This window comes from Loxodonta africana, chromosome 11 (genome assembly GCF_030014295.1).
Source record: "Loxodonta africana isolate mLoxAfr1 chromosome 11, mLoxAfr1.hap2, whole genome shotgun sequence".
Taxonomy (NCBI): domain Eukaryota; kingdom Metazoa; phylum Chordata; class Mammalia; order Proboscidea; family Elephantidae; genus Loxodonta; species Loxodonta africana.
This window is the reverse complement of record NC_087352.1, coordinates 52,087,304-52,094,488: the sequence shown is the minus strand read 5'-3', so window position 1 is coordinate 52,094,488 and position 7,185 is coordinate 52,087,304.

Sequence of the window (7,185 nt, the reverse complement as noted above, 5' to 3'; positions counted from 1 at the left end):
TTTGTACTTCACCTTTTGAGGCTCACTGGGACGTAAGTCTAGTTATAGGTCTAGAAACAAAAATGCATGGTGGAGGTGGGTCCTGGAGACATTCAGCATCTGCCTCAGGTGATACCCCAGGCAATGCTCCAGGCACCACCCCAGGTGATATATCAAAGACTCTTCTGACGCAGCTGGTTAATCACATCAGATGGGGTAGAAGGGATAATGGTTTTACTAGGGAGGATGGCTTAGCAGACAAAGGGTAATCTCTTCAGATGAGAGTAAAGGGGCTGGTTCTGTAGGCAGGAGAGATTCAATGGAATTTAGGGGCTTAATGTTCCCAGCTTCCTAGTTATCTTCCCATATGTCCCCATTGCAATTTTCAGAATCCCATTTCTTCCCAATCGATGCCCTCCCTTTAACTTTAGACGTGATTCATGGTTGGGAGTTCAATTGGCATTGTAATTCAGCTATTCTTATGTTAAGACTCTGGGTTTGGTCTTCAGTAATATCAGCTGTGTTACTACAAGAAATAAAGCTTTATTTCAGGGCACAAAGTGGTAATTTTGAGGTCTTTTATGCGGCGCTTGAGCTGTGACTCTGAAGCTTTGAGTTCATCCTTTTCTTTCACCATTTGTTAGTGAAAATAAGACCAACGAACCAGCTTCCTTATACTTCTCATTCTGACAAAAATTGGAAAAAAGTATCGAATATGCAATCAACCAAAACATTGTCTCTCACAAATGTTTGATCCACCAGTAGTGATATTTTGCATGTTTCTATTGCCACCTCACACAATGGATTAGCAGTGCCCTCTTAGCTACTGGAGGCAGAGTCATCAGCGCCTTTAAGACTAGCCAGACTTGAGAACCAATTCAGAAAACTCATTCTTACGATTTCGTTCCTCTGGAACCACTCTTGGTACCAAATGTCTTAGGCTGTGTTCTCTAGAGGAGCAAAACCAGTGAAGTGTATATATAAATAGAAATTTATTTCAAGGAAATGGCTCACGCAACTGTGGAGGCTGGTGAGTCCCAAATCCATGGGCCAGGCATCAGGCTGGAGGCTTCTAACTCATGTGATTGAAGAGGCTGACAAACCTAAAATTGGGAGGTCAGGCAGAAGGCTGCTGGCCCATGGAGTTGCAGGAGCTGGAGAATCCCAAAATCTGCAGGCCAGGCAGCAGGCTCTAGGCTCATGTCCCAAGAACTGGAGGTCAGAGGATAACAAGTCAAATGCAGGATCAACAGAGAGCAAGTTTTGTCAGAGGTAGCTTTGGATGCCAGGTATACCCCAAGGAAAGTCTCCTTTCACCTGACTGGCTGATCACATCAGATCACAAAATGGAAGATGATTACATAATATCTGCCAAACTACTGAAAATCATGGCGTAGCCAAGTTGACACATAACCTTAACCATCACACCTGGAATCACTCATTCAGTGCAGTTATCTGGTGGGTCTATGATGGCCTAACTTCCCTGTCCAGTCATTGGTGCTGGCTATTGGCTGCTCCACGTGACCTCTTATACTCCAGTAGCTTAGATTGTTCTTTATTGGTGGAAGACAGCTGCACCAGAGGTCTAGGCTCAATGTCTCATATTTTCTCTTCTGCTACGTTCTAATTGTCAAATCAAGTCACATAGCCAGCTCAGATTCAAGGCGTGAGGAAGTAGATCTAGCTCTTGATGGGAGGTACTGTGAAGTCACATTGCAAAGGAGTGAGCCTGCAGGGATGGAAGGAGCTATTTTGGCTATCTTTGCAAACAATTTACCCCAGGGATATTGTCTTCCATAACTTCTCTTAGGGGGTGTATGAACGAAAGTGTTTGAAGACTATTGGTTGGTTTCATTAGAAATGAAAAATGAGAATTCTTGAACTTCCAAAGACAGAATAGTTTTCAGGTACTACGTTCACTGTCTATTAAATATATTATCTTGGGATTCAATTACCTCATCTATAAAATGGGGTTAATAATGGTACCAAACTAATAAGGTTGATGTGCAGATTAAATGAAATAACAAAAGCAAAGTGCCTAGAGCAGTGGCATATAACACAAGCTCAAGAAATATAGCTGCTATCATATCCCACCTAGCTGCTGGGGAATGCCTGCTTTCATTTTGGTTTCAATCTGAACTTCAGGCTTAATAAAATATTAGACGAGTAATTTCCTTTTTCCCCCATATGACAGTTAAGATTGTGTGTCAATTTGGCTGGGCCATGATTCTCAGTGCTTATATGTGATCGCTTCTATGATGGAATCTGCCAATCAGTTGAAAGGGATTTTCCTTGGGGGTGTGCCCTACATTCAAATATAAGCTGACGTTCTGGCTTTTTTGCTCACTCTGGATCCTGCAGCGGCCTACAGTTTGTTTGACCTCCAGTTCTTGGGACTTGAGCTATCAGCTTATGTGCCGATCTTGGGATTCGTCAGTCTTCACAGCCTGTGACCAAGAGCCCTTCTCTTTGACCTGCCGATTTTGGGTTCACCAGCCCCTGTGGCTACGTGAATCAAGAGAAGCCTCTATCCTGATCCACGGACTTGAGACATTCCAGCATCCACAACAGTGAGAGCTGTTTCCTTGATATAAATCTCACTATATATATTTATATGCTTTACTGGTTTTGCTTCTCTAGAGAACCCAGGCTAAGAAAACCCAGGATAAAAAGAATATTTGAAACCAGGGAAATTCCATAAAAGCTGGGCTTTACGCAGAAAAAGTTTCTCACTCATAGTAGTTGAATATTGGAGTTCAATGAGAGCTTTCCTCTACATGGTGATTTTGGGCCCCTGACTCCTTCCACTGGTGCCTTTTCCACCCAATGGGGGCTCAAAGTCCTCTGCATCCAGCCGTCAGAAGGGGAAGAAGAGGATGAAGAAACTTTTTTAATGCTTTGGCACTGAGTTGACACAAATCTCTTTTCTCACATCACATAGGCAAAAACTAGTCAAACAGAAACTACTGGATACAAGGGGCATTAGGAAAATGTAGTCCCTGAACGGTGGCTCTTCTCAACAGTAACCCTATCTTATGAAAGGAAGAGTATGAATTTGGAGGGCAGCTAGTTATCTCTATGTTGCTGTTTTAAGATGAGGAAACTGAGGTGCAGAAAGGTTAAGTAATTTTACCAATGTTACAACCCTAGGAAGTGAGAGGAAGATCTGACATCGGAACCAAGCAGTCTTGCACCTAAGCGCACACCCTTAACAATTTTACAATAAATTAATTACCCTCTTGGAACCTAAAGTGCCATCCCTCTAGTAAAAGAAGTGGCAGGTATCAACCCACATCCACATATCTTCCTATTTGTTAGTTTCAGAGGTAGAGACATGGTAGGGTTGCTCCACTTCCTTGCTTTCTCCTGAAATCAGAGGTCACCGTTTGGAGGAAATAGCTGAATGGAGCTACAAGACTTCAAGGGGTCCATCTAATTAACAAGCCATATGACTTTGGACAAGGCCTCAGCTTCTTTTTTAAACTGCACAAGATCAGGGGTTGGCTAACTTTTGAGGGTCAAATAGTGAATATTTTAGGCTTTGGGGACCATACCATTATAACTACTCAGTTCTGCTGTTGCAGCTCAAAAGCAGACATAAAACCCAGTGCCGTAAGTCGATTCCAACTCATAGCGACCCTATAGGACAGAGTAGAACTGCCCCCATAGAGTTTCCAAGGAGCACCTGGCGGATTCGAACTGCCGACCCTTTGGTTAGCAGCTGTAGCACTTAACCACTACGCCACCAGGGTTTCCAAAGCAGGCACAGATATACATAAATGAACGGATGCGGCTATGTTCCAATAAAACTTTACTGACAAAAACAGATAGTGGCCAGATCTGGCCTGTGGGCCATAGTTCGCCATCTTCTCCACTTGACAATCTTGAAGCGCTCTGAAATTCCTTACAGTTTTGATATAAAACAAACAAACAAAAAAACCAAACCTACTGCCATCGAGTGGATTCAGACTCATACAGCCCCATAGAGTTTCCAAGGGTGTAAATCTCTACAACACAGACTGCCACATCTTTCTCCCACAGAGCCACTGGTGGTTTTGAACTGCTGAGGTTTTGGTTAGCGGTTGATCACTTTAATCACTGTGCCACCAGTGTTCCTACACAGCTCTGATATGTTCTTGTTGTGTGTTGTCAAGTCAATTCCAACTTCTAGAGACCTAAATGATCCCAACAGGGAATTAAATTCTAGATTCTGACCCCAATGGTTTTAGGGTCTGACTAAATGAATCAAATGGCCACAAAGGCAGCCCCTACCTGCTTTTTTGGGGAAATGGCTATCAGGACCAGCAAACAATCACGAATATAGGGAAAGACTAGGGAGGGAGGAAAGCTTTGTGATGGGGAAGGGATGGAAACTACGTATTTCTTCCAAAGAAGTGACTCAAGCTTAAATTCAAAGTCCCAAGCATGATTTTATGGCAGAAATTGCTTGTTGTCCCTCAATATATCTTCATCTCTTTTCCAGAGAACCCATAAATTCTGGGGAACACAGGACTTTTGAAGTGAAGGCTAAATTTCCCAGCCTTTCCTTAAAGGAACGTAGGGCTATGTGACTGAGTTTAGGGTCAGGTGGCTGCTTCTAGGAACCTACCTTAAAGAGAGCTGATGCCAGCCCTTTGCTCCTTATTCCTCACCCTTTCCTCCTTCCTGCTGGCTGGAAGGACTTTCTGGTTGGAATGTGGACAGAGCTCCAGCTGCCATGTGGTGAGCTAGGAATGGACACCAGACACAGTGGGACTGCCAAGAAGAGCCTGGGTGCCTGACATGGTGGCCTTATCCTACCAGCCCCAATTGCCAATTTCTGGACTTTATGAACATGAGACATAAATAAACTTTTGCTTTTACCAAACCACTGTTATATTGTGAATTTGCTACTTTCAGTCAGATGAGCTTTGCATGATCCATCCCTTTTGCCACCCACTGCTGCCCCAGGACTCCTTGTTCCCTTTGAAGGGAACCATTCTCTTTTTGATGAGTCCTTGGGGGCTGTGTAGGCAATAGTTGCCCTTCATCTCTCCCCTTCTTCAAGGCCTCCCCAGGTCATGAATGTGGTTATTAACTACTCAGACCCGGATTCTGTCGGGTTCAGCCACCTAACTTCCTGTTTAGTCTACCATCAGCACCTTCCCTGGCCTCCTCCATCTGGGCAAGGCAATAATAAACACAAAGAAGGCCTGTGGGTCCTGCACGGCTTAGAGCAGTAGTTTTCAACCCTGGCTCACATTAAATGCGGAGCTCTTGAAATATACCACTGCCCAGCCCCATCCCCGACAAATTAAATCAGAATGGAGGGGAGGAGGGTGAACATTCTTCCTTTTTTTTTTTTAAATCCTCTACAGGTGTTTCTAATGTACAGCCAGTTTTAAGACCACCATCTTAAAGGGTAGCCTTTCTTAAGTTCTTAGCATCCCTGCAAAACCCATAGGGTCAACCACATTCAATATGTTTCTGAAAATGACTCACAATGGTACAGGACTGGTAGGTTTACCTGATCACCTGCCTCATGCAACTTCCCCAAATACACCCTGTTTCCTACTGCTGGGTCATGGGAATTGTTAGGTGTTCCCAAAATGAAGTTTTAAGATCTCACTATACTGTCCATTTTCTTCTTTACTTGCTGTGTCAGGAAATTTCACTCTCCCCAAGATTAATTCCAAAGTTGTTTTCACCAGAAAGCCTTTTCTGACATCTCTCTGCTCTGCCTCCATGGAGTCCTCAACCCCATTGATGTTGCTCCTCAAAGCACTCTGACCACACCTCCACCATAACACATTTCACTTCTTTCCAACCCCAACCTCTCACCCCAAGACTGTGTCCCTCCTACCCTACCTCAGCCATCTCTGCCCAAGGCTGTGTCCTGCCCCCACCAAAAGACTATGTCCCTCTCACCTTACCTCAGTTCCCCTCTCCCCAAGACCATGATCATCCCACCTCACTTCAGTCATCCCCCTAGAAGACTGTCAGCTTCTTAAAGGGAGGGGGAGGTATACCTCAACCAGAGCCCTGCTTGCACAATGGTTAGGTGCTCAGCTGCTAACGAAACAGTCTGTGGTTCAAATCTACCAGAGCCTCCATGGAAGAAAAGACCTGGAGATCTGATCCCATAAAGATTTCAGCCTAGGAAACCCTAGGGGACAGTTCTACTCTGTCGAAATTAACTCAGCAACACCTAACAATAACAACATACCTTGATCATCTTTGTACACCCACACTTACTTAGCAGTTGTTCAACAAAGGTTTAAGGAACAAATAAAGATTTCATCTGTCTAGTTACAGGCTGCAGTGACCTTATGAAATAGGATGATAATGGGGGCACCAAATTACATATTTCTCTTGGAAAGTTTCTTGGACATGTTGTGAGGACACCTGGTTCTCCTTCAGGCTGGGCCATTCACTGCGTGGCCTCAGGTACTTGAGAAAGAAGACCATTCCTGTTTCTCTGAGTCCTAGCAGAGGGAATACACAGACACATCTTTATGAAACATTTTTGTGTGTTCCGTCTTCACCTGATGCCTCCTGAGGATTAACTCCTCATGCTCTTTTCACTAAGATGAAACCTTCCTTGGTCCAGGGCCTCTGATCTCTATGTCCTTGTACTCACCTTGGCCTCACCCTTCCCTTTTGGAAGGCAATGTGATCTAGGGTGTGACATACAGAATTTTGGGGTCAGAGGTTTCTGCATTGAAATCCCAGTTCTGTCACTTACTGGAATGATGATCTTGGTAACTTGATCTGATGTCTCTGGGCTTGTGTTTCTCTGTAAATCTCATTGAATTGTTGTGAAAATAAATTGCTAATTAATGCTGGTGTCCATGTCACACAGCAAGATTTTGGGCCTGTTTTGGCTGCTTTCAGGACCTGGAGTCAGATGGTCTTGATTCGAATCTTACCCATCAGTCATTTACCAAATGACTCCTCTAAATCTCAGTTTCTTCATCTGTGACATGTTATTGGGTGCCGTTGAGTCGATTCTGACTCATAACAAACCCATGTGACAGAGTACAAGTGCCCCATAGAGTTTTTGGCTGTAATCTTTATGGAAGCAGATCACCAGGTCTTTCTCCCACAGAGTGAATAGGTGGGTTGGAAAAGCCAACATTTCTGTTAGCGGTCAAGTGCTTAACCATTGCTCCACCAGGGCTCCTTATCTGTGACATAGGGATAATAACAATACCCAGCTCATAGAAT